Source organism: Elephantulus edwardii, unplaced genomic scaffold (assembly GCF_000299155.1).
Source record: "Elephantulus edwardii isolate Elephantulus edwardi_28Jun2011 unplaced genomic scaffold, EleEdw1.0 scaffold00054, whole genome shotgun sequence".
NCBI classification, from domain to species: domain Eukaryota; kingdom Metazoa; phylum Chordata; class Mammalia; order Macroscelidea; family Macroscelididae; genus Elephantulus; species Elephantulus edwardii.
This window is the reverse complement of record NW_006399804.1, coordinates 18276580-18298977: the sequence shown is the minus strand read 5'-3', so window position 1 is coordinate 18298977 and position 22398 is coordinate 18276580.

Below are 22398 nucleotides of genomic sequence, written 5' to 3'. Positions count from 1 at the left end.
TTTATGTGTGGTTTTTTCACTCCAAACTCTACAGAAAAGTAATAGAATCAAATATGTGTGCTTTCCATTTTTACATAAGAAATTGAAATGCAAATATAAGGCTGCAGCCAACTTTGGTATAGTTTCAGATGTTGCTAATGCCTTTTAGCTCAATATTCCTATTAATGAGCTGGAGGATGAAGTGAAGAGCAATGTGGAAAAATTTGCTGATGACACAAAAGCATTTACATTGGTGAGAGCCAAGTGGACTGTGAGGAACTTCAGATGGATCTAATAAAGCTGGATGGCTGAACACACATGAAGTCTGATAAAATTTTCCAGATAAGGGCAAAAGGTAACAGAAATTTTAAAAGAAACCATTTAAACTTCACATAATCTAAGCAGTACACACTGATGGATTTAGAATTTATGTTAATCTCACAGGAACAAGACATTGTAGGAATCACGGTAAGCAAATTTAAGAAAATATTTCCATCAAACTGTGTGATCTACAATAGTCATGAGAAGAAGGTAGAAAGATCTTGACTACATACTTAAAGAAAAATTTAAAAATCCAGGAACATGTATAGAAATTGTGTACCAACCTAACAACTTTTCTTTTAGCTTTTTTCTGGTGTTTTCCATCACTCCCTGCTGCCTTCCCTTCTACAGCCTCCACCCTCTACTCTGCTTCTGGAAAATGACTCCTTCCCCCGACTCCAGAAAATAAAGCAAGATTGATCCAAACCATTCTTACTCTGAGTGTGATTGTAAGGCCAGAAGCATCAGAAACTCCAGGAAACTTATTATAATACAAAAAAGCAGACTTACTGATCATCAAGCCAATTATAAATCACAGTACCCCATATGAGTGTAGAACTGTGCCATAAGGCATCCATGGCTCTGAACCAACGACCTTCCTGATAGAAGCCAAGCACTTAACCACTGTGCCACCAGAGGTCCTTAGAAACTTGTTAACTCACTTGCTCATTGCTGTCTAGTTGATACTATAAATTACAGGAAGAGATTTCCTATCTTTCTCCTGAGAAGTCAGACTCAAGCAGATTTGAACTGCCAGAGAGGACTGGCCTTTGGGTTAACATTAGAATTTCCTATGGAGTAGGACACCAGAGTTCATTAGGAAAGTTTTTAGAAATGTCACTTAGCAGGTCCTACCTCCAATATTCATAAACTCTGGTGATAGAGACCAGTAATCTGTATTTTAATAGACCTTGCAAGATATTCCAATTCATGTTTGAATCCAAGTTTGAAAACCATTGGTCTCAATCATAGTTCTATTCTCTTCTACCATACTACATTCTATCTATACTATATATAGGTGATATATGACCCAGTTCAGATCGATGAGATATAAATGAAAGTCTACTTCAAAGTTGTAAGAAAGGTCCATCTTTCCAATATAAAGAAGAAGATACTGAAGCCTTTGACCATAGGTATGTGAGGATGTGATGTCTGGAGCCACAGCAGGCATCTTGTGATTATGAGGGAGAATACTTGAAGGAAAACAGTTGAGCAAAAAGACCAAATAGCATTGGATAAACCAATCTTGACACAACGTGGATATTCAGGATGGCTGCCTGAGTAAGGAAGTAAAACTTTTTTGGTCTAGTATGTTTTTTCTCTTGCATCTGAAAGCACTCCTCAGAAAAGTTTCTCTCCTCTCGGTGGTACCAAGGAAAAAGATATGAACTTTTTTTTTTTTAGCTTGTCAGCAACTGTTCAGTAATAGTGAAGGGAAAACACCAAACAAATAAAAAAACAAGGACCACAAATCATTTCCTTGCTATTACCTGAACAAATGAAAACAATAATTCCTAATCTTAAAGCAAGTATATTTTTAAATTTTTCTACCTTTTAACAATGAATTTGAGCATCTCATAGATTGTAATGATGGAACAGGACAAGTTGAGAACTGTTGTTTATCAGGTTGCTATGAGTTGTAAGCAACTGGACGGCACCCAACAACAGCAACAACTTTGATGTGAAGCATTTATCACTGAGTATTAGAATACTTACCTTTTTTTTTTAAAAAAAAGAAATAATTTCTATTAAAGTTTACAGAGATTTTAGATTTCCATTCATTCATTGTTGCACACTTTCCTCCCTGCATGCCCATCCTCCCCAGTTTGTTTTTCTCTTTGAAAAGAAAAAAATTCTTTCATTGTTATACATACCCCTTCCCCTCAAGTCCACTCCACTATGCAGCTTTCATTCTCTACTCTTGTCATGACAATAATACCTAATCATATATTCCTCTTAAACTGTTCTCTCCCTCATCTGTTTCAATGCAGTATACATTATTTATCCCCTCTTAGTTTCTCTCCAATCTTGATGTCAGTCCTGCTTTACAACAGTTGCACTATGCAGTATTTGTCCTTTCGCGACAGAGATATTTCACTCAGCATAATGTCCTCCAGGGTCACCCATTTAGAGTAATATTGCGTGAGTTCCTTGTTTTTCAATTCAGGGTAGTATTCCATTGTGTGAATATACCAGAGCGTCTCTATCCATTTGTTTGTTGATGGGCACTTGGGTTGTTTCCAACTCTTTGCTATTGTGAACAAAGTCGCAATAAATATGGGTGAGCATATATCTGCCTGGGTGGCAGTTATGTTTTCTTTAGGGTATATACCCAGATAGAGGAATCGCTGAGTCAAATGGTATTTCTATTTCCAACTTTTTGAGAAAACGCCATACAGCCTTCCATAGTGGTTACACCATTTTACACTCCCACCAACAGTGAATAAGGGTTCCAGTTTCTCTACAACCTCATCAGCATTTTTTGTTTGCCGCTCTGTTATATTTTGCTATTCTTTTTTTTTTTTACCGGACAGAGTTTAATGTTATATAGAAATATGCCATAGATGCGGCAGTGATGGCAAAGGAAATAGATCTTTCGGAAGCAAAAAGATTTAAGAGGAAAAGGAGATCGTGCCATATCGCAAACTCTGATAGTACAGTTTGAACCCTCCCACGTTGCTCTCTCCTCATCTCTTTTTTGCTGCTTGCATTTCCCTTCGCCACCAGTGTTAAGTGTGTACCTCCCCGCACAAATTTTGCTATTCTTACTGGGGTGAGATGATATCTAATAGTTGTTTTGATTTGCATCTCTCTTAGAACTAGGGATTTTGAACATTTCTTCATTTATTTGTTGGCCATCTGAATGTCTTCTTTGGTGAAGTGTCTGTTCATATCCTGTGTCTATTTTTCAATTGCTTTATTTACCTTTATCTTGTTGTGGTGCTCAAGTATTTTATAAACTCTAGATTTAAGTCCCTTATCAACATACAAAAATCAATTGGATTTCTCTACAGTGACAAAGAAAAAACAGAACAGTAGCTTAGAAAAACATTACCCTTCACAATTGCTAATCACAAGATTAAATACCTGGCAGTAAATATAATCAGAAGCACAAAAGATCCATTAAAAGAAAATTCTAAAACTTTACTACAAGAAACAAAGAGAGACCTGGAGAAGTGGAGGAATATCCCTTGCTCATGGATGGGAAGGCTCAGTATTGTGAAATGACAATACTACCAAAGGCAATTTACACATTCAATGCAATCCCACTACAAATACCAATTGCATTCTTCAGCGAGATGGAAAAGGCAATCTCCAAATTCATTTGGAATGGAAAGAGGCCCCGAATAAGCAAAGCACTCCTTAAAAAGATAAATAAGGATACTTGGAAGACTGCTTATGTTCTGGATTAGGACTACTAGAGTTCTTCCAAGTTTTTCTTTAATGAAGTTTATAGTCCTTGGTTTTAGTCCTAGATCCACGATCCACCTTGAGTTGGTTTTTGTATATGGAGTGAGGTGTGGATCTTGCTTGAGTCTTCTGCAGATATTTTTCCAATTTGCCAGCACAATGTGTTAAAAAGGCTATCATTTCCCCACTTAACTGATTTCATTTCCTTGTCAAAAATCAGTTGACCATATGTAGATGGGCTGATTTCTGGATTCTCAATTCTATTCCATTGATCTATGTGTCTATCATTGTACCAGTACCATGCTGTCTTAACCACCACGGCAGTGTAGTAGGATTTGAAACCAGGGAGTGAGATGTCTCCTACCTTTTTTCTATTTTTAAGGAGTGCTTTGCTTATTCGGGGCCATGAGTTCTCTTTCTATCATCCCTAGTCACCATCCAGCTCTCTTATGCATAGCACACAATTGCGAAGACTATGGCCCAGATCAGGCGCACCTTAGTCTCCAGCCTGGTGTCATTGCACTTTAGTACACTGGAGAAGTCTCTGACAACTGACTTTCCCAATGCAATTTGTCTTTTGATTTCCTGACTGCTGGTACCAAGAGTGTTGATTGTGGAACCAAGCTAACTAAAACTGTTAAATATCTCAATCACTACACTATCCATACTGATGCTGCTAATTGGCCCAGGAGTGAGAATCTTTGTTTTCTTGATGGTGAGCTTCAATCCATATTGAAGGCTGAAGGCTGCAGTCCTTGATCCTCCACAGCAAGTGCTTCAGGTCCTCCTCAGTTTTAGCAAGCAGGGTTTTATTATCTATGTAACACAGGTTATTGATGAATCTTCCATCAATGCAGATGCCACATTCCTCCTTGTACAGTCCAGCATACTGGATGATCTGTTTTGGATACAAATTGAAAAGGTATGGAGACAGAATACATCCCTGGCATACACCCTTTCTAATTTTGAGCCATGCAGTGTTTCCTTGTTTTGTTCTGACAACTGCCTCTTGGCTGAAGTATAGTTTTCACATAAGCATAATCAAATGTTCTGGGGTTCCCATTCTTCTCAGAATCAAGCACAGTTTGTGATCCACATAGTCAAACGCCTTTGCATAGTCAATGAAACACAGATGCCAAGATCCACCTAACATTAGCTATAATATTGCTTGTACTACAGCCTCTTCTAAACACAGCCTGCACATCTGGAAGTTCTATGTTGAAGTGTTGCTCCAGTTGTTTTTGGATAATTTTCAGCAGAATCTTGTTTGCATGTGATATCAATAATATTATTTGATAATTTCTGCACTCTCTTGGGTCACCCTTCTTTGGAATGGGGTACATTAGGTGATAATATCTATGAGATTGAGTTGGTTTACTGTGTGGCTTAATTCTTCAACATCTTTGTTCAGTTTTTTCTTGTAGTTCTATCTTTTCTTAAGAGTGATGTATTGGAGTCTCCAACTACTATGTTGTTGTTATGTGCCGTCAAGTCGCTTGTGACTCATAGCGACGCTATATCCAACAGCCCTAAACTCTGCTCTGTCCTGTGCCAATCACACCGTCTCCAATACACCTATCCCAATTACCACAGTCACAGAATCAATCCACGCTCTGTACTGTGACAATCACACCGTCTCCGATACACCCATCCCCATTTCCCCAGTCACTGAATCAATCCACCTCATAGGGGCCTTCCCCTCCTGCACTGTCCCCCCCCCCAAAGCATGATGTCCCTCTCCAAGGACCAGTTCCTCCTTGCAACATGTCCAGAGTATGTTAGACGGAGCCTCAGAATCCTTGCCTCCAAGGAGCTGCCCAATTTGACCTTTTCCAGGATGAATCTGTTTGTTTTCCTAGCAGTCCATGGTACCCTCAATACTCTTCTTCAGCACCACAGCTCAAAGGCATCAATTCTCCTTCTATCCTCCTTAGTCATTGTCCAACTCTCTGATGCATAGCAAGTGATTGCAAAGACCATGGCCTGTATCAGACACACCTTAGTCTCCAGAGAGACATCATTGCTCTTCAGTACTTTGGAGAGGTCCCTAACAGCAGACTTTCCCATAGCAATACGTCTTTTAATTTCCTGGCTACTGGTGCCAAGAGTGTTGACTATGGAGCCAAACAAACTAAAGTTGTGAACAATCTCAATCTCTTCACTATCCATCCTGATGCTGCCAATTGGCCCAGTGGTGAGAATCTTTGTCTTCTTGACATTGAGCCTCAATCCATATTGGAGGCTGTAGTCCTTGACACTCTGAAAGCAAGCGCTTCAGGTTCTCCTCCATTTCAACAAGCAGGGTTGTGTCATTTGCATATCGCAGATTGTTGATAGCTCTTCCACCAATCTTGACACCACAGTCCTCATAGAGCCCAGCCTCCCGGATAATCAAGTGTTTATTTCCTTTTTTGTTTTATTAATGTTTGTTTTGATATATATATTTTGATCTTTCATTTGATGCATTCATATTTAAAATTGTTATGTCTTCTTTTTCTATTGTCCCTTTAATCAATATGCAGTGACCTTCCCTGCCCTTTGTGACGGTTTTTACATGGAAATTTATTTTATCAGAGATTAATATCGCTACTCCTGCTTTTTTCTGGTTGCCATTTGCTTGGTATAATTTTTTCCACCCTTTTATTTTTAATCTTTCTTTATCTTTATTTTTCAGCTATGTCTCTTTGGGGTTTTTATCCAATTTTCTACATGTTTTCTCTTAAGTGGTGCATTTAAACCATTCACATTCAGTGTGATTATTGAGAGGCACGGTTTTATTACTATCATTTTGTTGAGTTCCTTTTGGTGTTGTTGCTAATTACTTTGGTCCATGCTGCTTTCTGTGGCACCTCTGTAAGAAGGACATCTCTCAGTCTTTCCTGCAATGCTGGTCTTGCTTTCACAAACTCCTTTACATTCTGGTTTTTTTTTTGGGGGGGGACTATCTTGATCTCTCCTTCATATTTGATGGACAATTTTGTTGGGTACAGTATTCTTGGTTGACAGTTGTGTTCTCTGAGTGTTCAATATATGTCATTCCACTGTCGTCTTGCTCACATGGTTTCTGCTGAGAAATCAGCACTTAATCTTACCTTCTCTCCCTTGTAGGTTACTCCCTGTTTCTCCTTGCTGCTTTCAGAATTCACTCCTTATCTTTGGTCTGGCAAATTTGACTATGATATATCTGGGTGGTTTCCTTTTGGAGTCTATTCTATATGGTGTTCACTCAGCTTTTTTTAATGCATATTCTTCCATTCTTTGTTATGCCTGGGAAGTTTTCTTCTAGTAATTTTCCCACCATTTTTTCAGTGCCATTCCTTGCTTCTTCCTGTTCTGGGATTTTGATGATGTGCATGTTATTTTTCATGATAGTGTCCCACATTATTATTCAGTTTTCTTTTTTTTTGTCCTTTTTGATTCTGCTTTTTTGCTCTAGCACATCAGTGGTGACAATTCTATCTTCTATTTCATTGGTTATATGTTCCATTTCTTCAACTCTGTTTATATGTCACTCCATCTTGTTGACAGCATCTGAAACATTGGACCTCATATTTCAGATCATGGTTTCTTATTTTTCCAGAGCCTCTAATGCCTCATTTATTCTATCTGCATTGTTTTGGATTTTTTTTTAAGTCTCTCTGATTTTTCTTGTAGTGTCCTGTAATTCTTCAAGTTTGTCTTTCTTCCATTGAATACTCAATCATTGTTCTTTTAATTCTGTGTCAGAAAGTTCCATCAGACTTTCTGGCTTCAGGAAATCCATTGATACTGTGTCACTTTTTAATTTTTTTTTTTGAGGGGTTGACATCTTGCTTTGCACTTGTGTAGGTTGTGAAGTAGCCTGCTTCTTACATGACATTGCTGTGGTAGAGTTTTTCATACCTGAGGTGATGATAGGTTCTTGATGAAGTCCCTGCTGTAGAAGAAGGCGGGGTAGCTACCCTGCCTGTGTTTCTCTCTGAACTTCTGACCCAAGGGAAGGTTCAGTTTAGGGCCTGTGAGATTAGCCTCTTGTTGCACCTCAGTCAGACCAAGGCACTCAGGATTAAAAGCAAGTTAGTTGACTGGACGTGGAGGCATGGGTGCAAGGCAGAACACGTGCAGGGCAGATACAGCCATAGAGAAGGCATGTGCAGGGCCCTCACTCAGATTCCAGACGTTCAGCTCTTGCTTTGCAGCTCTTGCCCAGCAGGGCTCTGGGATCAGTGGGGCTCTGGGTCCAGCAGGGCTCTACGCCCAGCAAGGCTTAAGAAAAGTCAGTCAAATTCCCACTATCTTGCTTGCTTCATGTGGGTGGGTCTGACAGCAGCTTGGCTGGCGGCCCCCACTGTGGCTTGGCTAGCGGCTCCCGCTGTGGCTTGCTGCTCCTGTGGCTCACAAACTAACTGTTTTAATAATATTTTTCACTCAAATTCCTACTGTTCTGCTCTCTCCCTGTGTCTCACTACCTGGACATTGCTCCCTGTGCATTGCTTCCTGCACATAACTCCCTGCACATCACTCCCTTGAATGCTTTCCTTTCATGCTTTGATTCCCAGTCAGTGCACCTCATGTGGAGCCACCATCTGTCAGTGGAAGCTTGCATGTTGCTATGATGCTAAATGAGTTTCACTATAGCTTCAGACAAAGATGGTCTAGAAGTCAAGATCTGGTGATCCACTTTTCAGAGTCAGACAGTGAAAATCCAATGGACCACAGCTGTCTGATCACAAACAGTCATGAGGATTGTATACAGTCAGGAAGTATGTTTCTTTGTCTACCAGGTCACTGAGTCAATGGTAGTAGCTAATATCTACTAATTTGATATGACCACTCACTGCTGTTGAGTTAATTTGGCTCCTAAGGACCTTTCATGGGGATTCAACAGCTGAAAATCTTTATGGAAGGAGACTGTTCACCTTTCTTTCATAAAGCAGCAGACAAACTCAAACAGTCATCCTTTTGGTTAATAATCAAACATGTTATCCACCTCAATGACAGAACCTTACTTCAACTGTTGTTGTTGTAGACCATAAAATAGAATCCAACATTCCAACATGTAGCTACCCTCCAGTGTTTCAGAAGAAATAGACTACACAGGAGGAGATAGATAGTCCATCTTTCTCCCTCAGAGTAGCTGGTGGATTCAAACCACCTGCCTTTGGATAGGCAGTGCAAATATACAGTATTAATATAATATATATTTTTCTCACATAGTCAGTACAGGAGAGGAAGACCCTGATTGATATGGCTTGCCACAGTGACTGTGACATGGATTCAGGTGTGTCAGACGTGGTAAGGTTGGCTCAGGATAGGGCAGGATTCAGAACTATTGTTCATAGGGTTGCTATGAGTCATAGTCAACTTGACTGCATATAATAGCAACAACAACAGCATTAATATAACATCTTTACTAAGATGATTTTCCTCTGTCCCACCTAGAGTCAGCATATAAAGTATCTAATTCAAAATTTGAAGGGGTAAATTTCAGAGATCTGGAAGAGCTTGATCTCACTTTGAAAGTTGAAGTTGTACCCAAAGCAGTTTAGTTGTCTTTAAAAATCCATTCTAGATTGACCACTTAAGAATCTATATCACTTTTGGTATATTTATTAATATTATGAATTGCTGACACCAACCTATCTCTGTGTTTAGTTCCATGAGAAAGAAAATACTGAAGAAAGCAGACTGGCTAAAGAGATACACTTTCTTGGGTGGCATGGAAGAGTACAGAGAATGAAATGGTTAGCCAAGGAAATGCATAATTTCGTGTGCACTATCTCAGCTCATCTTTAGACAAACTTTTTTCCCCCAATTAAGCCCCTTGAATGAATAACTGCAAACACAGATGGGTTTGTCATTATGCCCTCCAGGTCAGGAAACTTGGGCTTTTTAGGACTGACAGCAGGGATTGTTCCAAAATCAACTGTCCTCCACTGAGAATACCCTGTCAGCTGTCAAAAAGAGGCTGTCTCCATTGAATTCAGCCCTCAAATAGTGCAGAAGGGGAGAGAGGATCTCTCAGAGACAAAAAGCAGACTTCACAGGATTTTAGGGCTTAAGACCAATACCTTCCAATGCACTCAAAGGAAGCCAGCAGCATATGGATCCCAGATGTTCTGAGCAGCTCTCCCTCCGGGAAGAGGCTGTCCTTGTCTGCCCTGGAGTTCAGAGTAAGTCATGAGAGCAATCCCAGGAAGCAAGCACCCCATGCAGGCATGCGGGTGAATATGTATGTGTGCGTACCAGCTCCTAGGCACAGAGTCAAGAAAAGAGGCATCTTTATACAAATTTAATTTCTATATTCACACTCTCTGTATTTCAACTCCTCTTCTTGGAGAGACATGTAGGAAAATACATTTATTTGGTTGTGTGCTTTAAAATGTTTCTGTATAGAGACACTGATGGACTCGCCAAAATCTACTTTCTTCTTCTCTTAGCTAGACCACATTTCCCAGACTCCTTAGCAAATAGGACCATATGATACAAGTTCTGAATAATGGAACGTAGGGAGAAGTGATGAACTTCACTGCCTGATCCATAAAAACCACCTCAGCCGTTTCCCATAGCTTCTTTTTCCTGTTACTGGCTGTATAAATAGGATCCAGTAGATAACTCAAATGCCTTAAGAGATGGTGGAACAAGGAGCTCAGATCCTTGAATACAGAGGGCTGATTGCCTAATGGGAGCTCAGGTGGCCTAATGGCAAGAAGCTGTGCTGCAATCCACTAGTGCTGCTCCACCGACAGGAGGGTCAGTTATGGATTGGTTCTTACTTAATGATACAAAATTAAAAAGCAAAACAATTACCTACTTGTTCTTGGAGTTTCGGCTGCCATCAAGTTAATTCCAACTCTGGGCAACAACTCCATGTCTACAGAGTAACACTGCTTCACAGAGTTTTCAAAGCTCTGACTTTTTCAGAAGCAGATTATGAGACTTATCTCCAACATGCCTCTGGATGAGTTTTAATTACCAATCTTCTGTCTAATAATTAATGACTTATGCTACCTAGTCACCTGCCTGTGGAACTCTGGTGGTGTAGTCTGTAGTGTGTTGCTCTGCTAACTGAAAGGACACACAAATCTCTAGGGGTTTGAATCCACTAGAACTGAGCAGGAGAAATATGGACAGTCTCCTACCACTCAGATTTGTCAGGTGCTAGCTGAGTCCACTCTGACTCATAGTAACCCTATGACCAATAGCACATGTGTGCCCCATAGAGGGTCACTGTGAGTAGGAGTTGATTCGACAGGGGTGACTTTGTGTTTTGAGAGTCATCTGCCTAGAAGGATCAGTGAGTGATACTGGATTTTGCTATCATAAAAAACAAGACTTCTCTACTAACCCCAAAGTGGTGTCACTGTGATGATTCGAGTCCACCAGCAGGTCCCGGGGATAAAGATGAGCAATCTGCTCCCATGTGGCTTATAGAATCAGAAAACCCACCCGAGGGTCAACTACAAGTTGATTCTGACTCGATGGCAATAAGTAAGTGAGTGATTATGAAGCCATTGAAATTCTGGGTTGCTACATTATCAAATCTTATTTCCCTGCAGATTACAGTCTCTGAATAAATTGTAGGGAAAGTGCCAAGGTAACTGGAGACCTGGGTGGGAGGTTAGCAATGTCAGTTGCACTTAAGAGAGATGACTCCACTAGTGTACGTCTGTTTAATCCACTTAATGTACCTCCTTCAGTAATGCCTTTGTCCTCAGGATGCAATCTCTGCGAGGCTTCCTAAGCCTAGATGTGAGCAGTTGGGGTTGGATCCCATCACTTCCTGCTTTCAGGGTCTATGCAATTAGCCACAGAAACAAATGGAATAGATCTTCAGGATGTCAGGTTCTGATAGATACTGTTGTTGTTCTTGTTTAGTAGGTACAATTGAGTTTACTACAACTCATAGCAACCCTATGGACAAAAGATCCAAGTGTTACCCTATCCACATAATTTGATATCCTCAAACCCATTGTTAAAGTCACATGTTAGTCTATTTTGTTGGGGCTCTTCCTCTCTTTCTCTAACCCTCCGCCTTCCCCAGGAATTATCTTCCTAGAGACTGGCCCTTTCTGAAACATGCCCAAAGTATGAGAGAGAATATTTCACTATCTCTAGCTCTAAAGAGCACCCTGACTGCATTTCCTCCAAGACAGATATCTTTGAGGTTTTTTTTTCTTTAGCAGTCAGTGGGTCAGCAAGTGGATTAGTTTGTTGTTAACAAGTACAGGCTTAGCTGGTGAATACCTGTTGTCAAACAGCCATTGTGTCAGTTCCAAGTCATGGGGAACAACAGAACAAGAGGTTTCCATATCTGATGGAACGATACTAGGACAGGCCAATTGCTATAAAGATTTTTGGTTTTCTTTTTGCTTTTTAAGGGAAATAACATTTGTAAACACAACTCATCCCATGTCTCCAAGACTGCCTTGGACATTGTTTTTGGAGGACAGCCCTAGTTTATTGCTAACAAGTACAAGGTGAGGTGATGAATATGTGTTGTTAAGCTACCTTGTGTTGGCTCCAAGTCATGATGACCCCCATTATGCAACAGAGCAAGAGGTTGCTGGGTCCTGGGCCATTTACATGATTATTATGCTGAGTCGATTGTTGAAGCCTCTGTGGATTTTCATTGCATTCCAACCTAGGTGGTTCATCTGCAGCAGTTTATCAGGCATTATTACGCTGTGACCTATAGTTTTCAGTGACTAATTCCCAGAAGAAAATTGCCAGACCTTTTTTCCTACTCAGTCTTGGTCCAGAAACTCTGCTGAAACCTGTCTACTATGGACTGACCTGCTGTTGTTTGAAATATTAATGGCATAGCCACTAGCCTCACAAGAGCACATATGACAAAATAGTATGACAAACTGATATGTGGTTGGTGGAATGAATATACCAATCAGAAAAATACCCATTTCATTGGCTCATTAATCTGTAAGGTGTTGGGTTTTTTTTTTTTAAAGCAACAAGTGAGATTTTAAAATATGAGATAAAGCTCTTGTTCTCTGAGGGAACTTGAGTGACTAGAGCACCAGGTGGGTGTAACTGGACACCTCATTAGCCCAGAGCTTGTCTCTCAGTCCCTAGGCTCTCTCTCCTGGGCAATCTCATTAGAGAGATTCACACCTGATTGATTCCTAGATACAGAGGTGAATTTGCCATGAAGCTAATGAAGCTTGAGCTTCAGGGCCTCTCACTGCACTGGCTCTTTCTAAGGCCCAAACAGAAGCTCTTATAATGTGTTCATGTCTGGCAAAGCTAAGTTATTTTCCCCCAAATCAGTGCAAATCACTGCCACTTTCCACTCCAACTTCCCCTCTCTCATCCCTCTCCTGTATTAGATAGTGTTGAATAGCCCAGGGACATTTTGAGACCTAGTTAAAGAGTTCAGTTGGGAAAACATTTAGCTTGGGTGTGAAGGATATAATTTATGTGGGCCACGGTATTTTCGGAGCACAATATCTAACTTACTGCTAGCCATCCCAATGCAAGTTTGCATGAAAGACATTGAGGGTTTGGTTCGAGACCAGTGCAATACAGCGAGTATTGTGACAAAATGTCTCATGCAATTTTTTTTTCTCACCCATAAATGGCTAGCATAGGACATAGACAGGGAATTTCCAGAAGTTCAAGTGATGTTTAGAAGAGGCTGTGGCACCAGGGATATCATAGTTGATGCCAGACGGATCTTGGCTGAAAACAGAGTATACCAGAAGAATGTCTATTTGTGCTTTATGGACTATGCAAAGCCATTAGACCGTGTGTATCATAACAAACTATGGATAATACTGAAAATAATTGGAATCCTAGAACACTCAATTGGGCTTATGAGAAATCTGGATCTGGATCAAGACGCTGTTGTCTCCCATCCAAGTACTAACCAGACCTGACTCTGCTTAGCTTCCAAGAGCAGACGAGATAGGGCACATTCAAAGAAAATTACAAAACATTTCTGTGAGACACAATAAAAAACCAAAAGAAATGGGAAAATGTACCCTATTCATGGACAGGGAGACTCAATATTGTGAAAATCACAATCCTACCAAAAGCAACCTACATGTTCAATGCAGTCCTAATACAGATAGCAAATGCATTTGACAAGGACATTAAAAGGGAAATTGTCAAGTTTATTTGGAGAGGAAAGAGACCCTGAATAAGCAAAGCACTTCTGAAAAACTAAAATTAAGTGGGAGGCATAATACTCCCTGACCTCAAAACCTACTACACAGTGGTAGTAACCAAACTAGCATGGCACTGGCACAATAACAGGCACACAGATCAAAGGAACAGAATAAAGAACCCAGAAATGGACCCAGCTATTTATGTCAACTGATATTCAACAAGTAAATAAAACCTATCAAATGGGGAAATGACAACCTATTCAACAAATGGTGCTGGCAAAACTGGAAAGCTACCTACGGAAAGCTGAAACAGAATCCACATCTCATACCATACACAACAATCACCTCAAGGTGGATTAGAGACCTGGCAGTAAAGCTCCAAACCATAAAGGTCCTCAGAGACAAACTGGGATCAAGCTTAGATGACCTGTTATAGTTGTTGTTGTTGCTAGGTGCTGTCACATCAAGTATGCCTCATAGTGATCCTATGAACTAAAAATCTGAACCTTGTTCTATCCTGCACTGTCCTCACACTTCCTGACACACAAGAGCCCATTTCAATAGTCACCGTGTCAATCCCCCTGGTCATGGGTCTTTCTCTTCTTTGCCAACCCTCCACCCTTCCCAGCATCATGCCTTTCTCCAAGGAATAGCACCTCCTAGCAACATGTCCAAAGTATGTGTGGCAAAGGCTCATCATTCTTACCTCCAAAGAGCACTCTGGCTGTACCTTTTCCAAGACATGTCTGTTTGTTATCTTGGCCATCTCATGGGCTCTTCAGTGCTCTTCTCTAACACCACAGCTCAAAGATATCAATTCTTCTTCTGTCATCCTTATTCGTTGTCCAGCTCTCAGTTCCATAACAATTGGAAATACTATAGCCTAAATCAGACTAATCTTAGTCTATAAATTGACATGATTACTCCTCAATAATTTGAAGAGATCCATAATAGGAGATTTCCCCCGTGCAATACATCTTCTTATTTCCTGACTGCTGGTACTAAGTCTGTTAATTTTAGATCCAAGCTAGATTAAACTATTGACAGTGCAATCTCCTCTCTATCTATTATGATGCTGCCTACTGGTCCAGTGCTAAGAATCTTTGTTTCCCTTACATTGAGAAGCAATCCACACTGAAACCTGCAAGTGCTTCAAGTCGTCCTCACTTTCAGCAAGCACAGTTGTATCATCATCTGTATGATGCAAGTTATTGATGTCTCTCTCTCTCTCTCTTTTTCTCTCTCTCTCATCCTTATGTCACACTCCTCTTCACAGAGTCCAGCTTCTGGGATAATTTGCTCAGCGTACGTATTGAATAAGTATGGAAAGAGAATACATCTCTGATGCACTCATTTCTCACTTTTAAATCATGCAGTGTTCCCCTGCTCTGTTTGCACAACAGCCTATTGGTCCAGGTACAGATTATGCATGAGCACAAATGCTCTAGGATTCCCATTCTTCTCACTGCCTGCCATAATTTGCTATGATCCACACAGAAAGGAAAAAAAATTGAAATGGATGTCAGAAGAGACTAATTATTGCACTGCAGTGTCAAGAAGCCAAAACTAAAGGAAAACATGTCAAAGTGAAAGAACTGAACAGAAGATTTCAAAGGACAGCTTGAGAGGACAAAGCAAAGTATTATAATGGAGTGTGCAGAGAGTTGAAACTGGAGACTAAAAAGGGAAGAAATCACTCCGCGTTTCTCAAGCTGAAAGAACTGAAAATAAAAATTTGAGCCTCCTGTCACAATACTGAAATATAGGCAATACATTGAATAACCCAGAAAACATCCAAAGAAGATGGAAGGAATACACAGAATCTCTGTAAAAGAAAGAATTGGTTGACACTGAAAAAATTCAGGAAGTACCATATGAACAGGAGCCAATGGTAATGAAGGAGGAAGTAGAAGCTGCACTGAAGGAATTGACAAAAAATAAGGCCCCAGGAATCAATGAGACACCAACTAACTTATTTCAATTAACATATGCAGCCTTGGATGCACTCATCAGTCTATACCAGAAAATTTGGAGAATAGCTATCTGGTCAATGGATTGGAAGAAGTCCAAATGTTTTCACATTCCCAAGAAAGGTGATCCACTGAATGTGGAAAACTATTGAACAATATCATCAGTATCACATGTAAGCAAAATACTGTGAAGATCATTAAAAAATGGCCAGAACAGTACATAGATAGGAACCTTCCAGAAGGTCAAGCAGGATTTAGAAGAGGTCATGGCACCAGGGATATCATTGCTAATATCAGATGGATCCTGGCTGAATACCAAAAGAATGTCTATTTGTGCTTTATTGACTATGTAAAGGCATTTGGTTGTGTTGATCATAACAAGTTGCTATAGATGGCCTAGTCTATGGTATAAAGAGACTACCAAGTACTGCTAGAAAGACAGAACCTGGAGAAGCTAAAATTGATGAATGGGACCTTCTAAAGATTAAGTCCCTTTGTTCATCAAAAACGTTTTCCAACAGAGTGGAAAAAAACCCCTACTGACTCAGAAGAATATTTGGCAATACCATTTCAGACAAGGGCCTCATATCAAAAGTTTACAGAATCCTATAGGGCCTCCATGGTCAACACTCTTGGCACCAGCAGTCAGGAAATTAAAAAACATATTACAATGGGAAAGTGTGCTGTTAGGGACCTCTCTAAAGTACTCAAGAGCAACGGTGTCTCTCTGGAGACTAAGGTGCACCTGATACAGGCCAAGGTCTTTGCAATCACTTGTTATGCAACAGAAAGTTGGACAATGACTAGGGAGGACAGAAGGAGAATTGATGCCTTTGAGCTATGATGCTGGAGAAGAGTATTGAATGTACCATGGACTGCCAAGAAAACAAACGGATTCATCCTGGAGAGGGTTAAATCAAGCAACTCCTTGGAGGCAAGGATTCTGGGGCTTTGTCTAACATACTTTGGGCATGTTGCAAGGAGGGACAGGTCCTTGGAGAGGGACATCATGCTTGGGAGGGTGGAGGGACGGCACAAGAGGGGAAGACCCTCTATGAGATGGATTGATTTGGTGACTGGGGTAATTGGGATGGGTGTGTCAGAGGCAGTGCGATTGGCACAGGATAGAGCAGGGTTTAGGGCTGTTGTACATAGGGTCGCTATGAGTCGCAAATGACTTGACGGCACGTAACAACAACAACAACGGGCCTCCACAAGAAAATGACTGATAACACAATTACAAAATGCGTAAAAGGCATGGAAAGTATTTCTCAGGGGGAGATATTCATATAGCCATCAGATACATGAAAAAATGTCCAAAACTACTGGCACTAAGAAAGATGCAAATCAAAAACACAATGAGATACCGTCTCACCTCACTAGCAGTGGCAATGTGTAATAGGACAGCAAGTAATAAATATTGGAGAGGATGTGGTGAGATAGGAGCTCTTATACACCATTGGTGGGATTGTAAAATGGTATAACCACTCTGGGAGGCAGTTTAGCATTTCCTTAGAAAGTTGAACATAAACATTCCATATGACCCAGCTATTTCAGTGTTTGGAATATACTCTGAGAAAATGAGAACTGAGGCAGTAATGGAGGCTTGTATACCAGTGTTCATAGCAGTATTATTCACCATCACAAGAACATGAAAACAGCCCAAATGTCTGGTCACAATTGAGTGGATTGAGAAATTATGGTACATTCATACGATGAAATACTAGGCAACATGACAGGAGCAATGACTTTGTAAATCACTACCTAACTTAGGAAGGACTGGAAAGCATTATACTAAGTGAACTAACTCAGTTCCATAAGGACAAATTCTGTATAAGATCACTATTGTAGAAAGTATATAAGGATTTAAGGGCGGGGGAGCATAGGAGTGAGGATGGGGGGAGGGGGGAGGAGGAATGGTAATCATAGGATTGCACAATTTGATGGGGGGAGAGAAGGGTGGGTAAAGGAAATGGAAAAGATCCAGTGTGAAAAACAACGTATTTGGACTTTGTAAGTAAACCAGTATAAAATTTAAAAAAAATATTAAAATGAAGTTGTTGTCTAAATGGAGCAAGGGAACACTGCATGGTTTAAAACCAGGAAGAGTGTATGCCAAGTTTGTATCCTTTTCCCATATCTGTTCAATATGTATGCTGAGTAAATAATTTATTAATTTGGACTCTATGAAGAAGAATGTAGTATCAGGATTTAAGGAAGACTCATCCACAACCTGCATTGAACAGATGATACAACCTTGCTTGCTTAAAGTGAGGAGGATAGGAAACACTTGCTGTAGAAGATCAAGGACTACAGACTGGTATGGATTACTTCTCAACATCAATAAAACAAAGGTCCTCACCACAGGACCAGACCAACAGTCAATATTTTGATAGATGGAGGAAGGATTGAAGCTATCAATAATTTTATCTTGCTTAGGTCAACAACCCAACATCTTTGGTACCAGCCATCAAGATATCAGGAGGAGACACATTGCATTGGGAATGTCTGCTGTCAGTGACTCCTAAAGAGAGAGAGAGAGAGAGAAATGGTTTAAAGACTATGGTGTAGCAGATATTTTCAATCACTTGATATGCATCTGTAAACTGTACCGTGAATAAGGATTAATGTCTTTGAGTTGTGGTGTGGGAGAACAGTACTGAATATCCCATAGGCTGCCAAAACTGTATCTCTAAGAATGTGAAGTCAGAGTGCTTTTTGGAGGCAAATATGATGAAGTTTCATGCCTCATAGTTTATGTTACTATGAGTGGTTATTCTTTGGAGAGAGGCATCATGCTTAGAACGGTGAAGCGTTAATGAAAGAGAAGAAGACCTTCAAAGTAATGGATTGATACAGTCTCTGTACCAATGGACTCAAGTACATCAGAGATAATGAGGACGGCATAAGATAGGACAAGATTCAGATCAATTGTTCATAGGATCACTATGAGTCTTACTCATCTTGACAGTACCTAACACCAATAGCATACACATTAAAGTTATGTTTGTACTATACTGTAGTCTCATTGCCACGGAATAGGAACTTGCTCGTAGTTTATCCTGCAGTAAGTTTTCAGAGGCTGTAAAATGCATAGAAGGAGAATAACCCTTCTCTCACAAAGCAGCTGGTGTGTTCAAACCACCAGCCTTTGGGTTGGCAGTACAACTCCCTACTCGTTAGAACAGCAGAGTTCCCTAGTTGTTGTTTTAAGTTGCAATCTATTAGGTATGCAATAGCATTAAGAAGAGCTTGAAATAGTGTGAGGATTACAAAAATGTGAGATACAGACATGAAGTGAGTACATGCTGTTATAAAACTAGTGCTGATAGATTTATTTGAAATAGGGTTGGCACAAAACTTCTAATTTTCAAAAAAGCTAACACTGAAACCATAACACATACTCTGAAAACAGTGTTTGCAAACAGCAACAGAGCAAAGCACAGTAAAATGAGATATGTTTGTAAAAGAACACTTCCACCACTCACTGGGGAAACAAACTTCCTTTGATTATGTGGTGGCACAGTGTGTAAAATATTGCGCTACTAGCCTAAAGGTCAATGGTTCGAATCCACCAACTACTTGGGGGGGGGGGGAGAAAGATGAGCAAATGAGCAATCTGCTTTTGTAAAGATCTATAACTTTACAAATATGATGGAGTATCGTCGTGAGTTGGAATCTATGTTGTGGTGATGAATTTGGCTCTTTGTTTTACATGCCCATCAGGACTAATAAAGTTTTAAATGTGAAGAACCATAGGCTAACCTGATGAATTCTGCAAGATATAAGCTTTGTAAAATCATAAATGAAAAATTGATCTGTGATATTATAGTCCTTAGAGAACTGTACTGTCAATTCAAAATCTATGGATTTCTGATAGTTTGCATCAACCAGCTACTCCTTGGGACGCAGTTGAATAATCTCCCATTGCAATTTACAGCCTCAGTAACCCAATTGGGGATGGGGGTGTCACTGAATCAGAACTAAACAGATGGCTGTGAATATGAGTTTTGCATTTGAGAACCAAACCAAGAGTCCTTTCCGGTCAGAAGTGTATTTAATGATGAAACTTGTATAATTAAAATGCACATCGTACCTTTTTAATTAATAATTTTAATGAAAATTTACAGAGATTTTGGATTTTCATTCATTCATTGTTTCACTTCCTCCCACCCCTCCCCCCAGTTCACTCTTTGAAAAGTAAAAGAAAAATTCTTTCATTGTAATTGAGTCACTCACCCTAAGTCCATGCCACTATACAGCCTTCGTTCTGAACTCCTATCATGACAATAATAACTTTTTCCCATGAGCAATAAACAAAACAGTAATGATTAAAACACCTGTAATTTTAAGTCAACGATTATGGTGCTATACAGAGGTAACTCATGGTTGCTGTGATGCTAAACACTGTGACACTGATGTGTCAAATGTGATAATGGTTACCCATGGTAGACAATGTTTGGTGGAGCATTCTGATTAAAACAAGCTTGGAAGCAGGAGTGGCATCCACTTCTGAAATAGCTTCCCTGAGTTATCTATGACTCAATGGCACTTAACAACAGCAATAACATCATGGTACTATTTAAACAGACAGGAAATACATTTCTAATAGTTTATATAGGAAAGATACTTGAAGCTTTTCCTAATTTGACAAAAAGTAAAAACTTACATGATTTTATCAATGATGGTTAGAAAGATGAGATAAGGTTTCCTGAACTACCATTTATGGAAAAATCACCATCATATTTTGATCAATCATGCTTGCAGCAGAGAAACTTTTACAATATTTTTTTCTAAAAAATTGCTCAAAAAGCATATAGACAAAAAATGTAGGGGAAATAATGTCATAAATTCCATTGCCTCTGAGCAAATTCTGACTCAGAAAAGTAGATTCCTTTTGGTTAGCAGTTGAACGCTTAACTGTTGTGCCACCAGAGTTCACAATAAGTGCCATATATGCCATCAAAATGAATAGCATTGAGTAGTCATAACTTGGGAGAGTCTGGAGTGCATTATGTTGAGTGAACTAATATAATCTGATAAGGACAAATACTGCAATAGAACATTAGTGTAAAAGTAGAAGGATAACTAGTAAAGTGGGTATGGAAACTCCAGGAGGGTTGAGTAGTAGTACTCAAAGAGGATGAGTAGGGTCAAAACCACAGGGTTGCACAGTTTGGTAGGTGGAGCAAGAGTGGAGAAAATGAGAAGGACCCAGGTAAAAAGACAGCGTGATGATGGGCAAGGTCCAATGGTGATTAATTTTATAAAGTATAATACATGAGAGTGATTGTATGAAATGTAATGTGAATGAAGAGTAGTGTGAAACATAATATATATGAACTTTGTAAGCAAACCAATAAAATAAAACACAACCCAAAACAAGAAAACAGGTTATTTTCCAAATTGTATGATGTTGATTTTCCAAATTGTATGATGCTGTATTTGTCACTTTTGCACATTTGTAATTTCTTTTCCCATTCAAAAGAAAAGTTCTGAGTGTTACCTTAGTAATTTTCTCTTACTTTTTAAATTATATTTTTCTTTTATTTTGTATTATTGTGTCCCTGGGGATGTGAATAAGTACTCAGTTAGTTGCTAACCAAAAAGTGGATGAGTTGAATTTACCTAGAAGCGCTTTAGAAAGACCTGGCTGACTTAATCGCCTCGAAAAGACAACAGCCAGGAGAGACCTGCATAGCACGGTTCTACTGACACTCCCGAGGTCACCACAGTGGACCAACTCAAGGACAACTGTTTTAGGAAGGCTTTTGTTGTTGCTGTTTTAATGTTTCCTTTAGCAGGGCCCTAAGTGCAGAGGAAGTGAGACAAGTGTTGATTACTTATTCTGGCTTGGAAGTCACTGAAAGAAAAGATTTGCAGAGTTTGCATCAATTAAATCTCCAGATCTGTATAAATGACTCAGTAAAGGCAAAGAGACTAAGAACTGCAAAGTTCTTAAAGATAGATAAGATGGGGGCTTCTCCCCTCAAGGAGCTTGCAAACTTGAATGGGGCCAGGAGAGTCAGCAATTAGTTGTGCACATTAATGTTTGCAATCAAAGTCAGTATCTGAGAAATGCAATAAAGTGCAGTCGGCAATGAGTAGTCGGAAGGAAAACTCCATAGCTTTTTACTTGATAATGATCCTTCATTGGTTCATTACTTTCAGGCTCTAGACTTGGGTCAGCAGCCTGCCATGCTGCCTGCTGATTTGATCTTGGATTCTCAAGCTCTGCCTCCAACATCTTCCCTTCTCACCGACTGATCATCAGTCCCTGGAGCCACGTGAGTCAGATGAAGCCTCCATTCTAATATCTGATCCACATATCTTGGACTTACCAGTCTCTGCAAGGGTCTGAGCCATTTCCTTGAGAGACCTTTCTCTTTTCCTCTATGCCTTTACCCTCATTTATTTTGTTTCTCTAGAAAACCAAGCCTACTGCAGAGGCTGTTACAGTATTTTAGATAAGAGTCTTAAATCACCATCTGACAAGCCGGACTGGATGGCCAAATCTATAGGACACGACAACTTACTGGATTGATGTCAGGGAGCGGTGGTTGTTGTTGTGTACCATTGAATCAGAAGAGAGCCATAACTGATGCTCCAGAGAT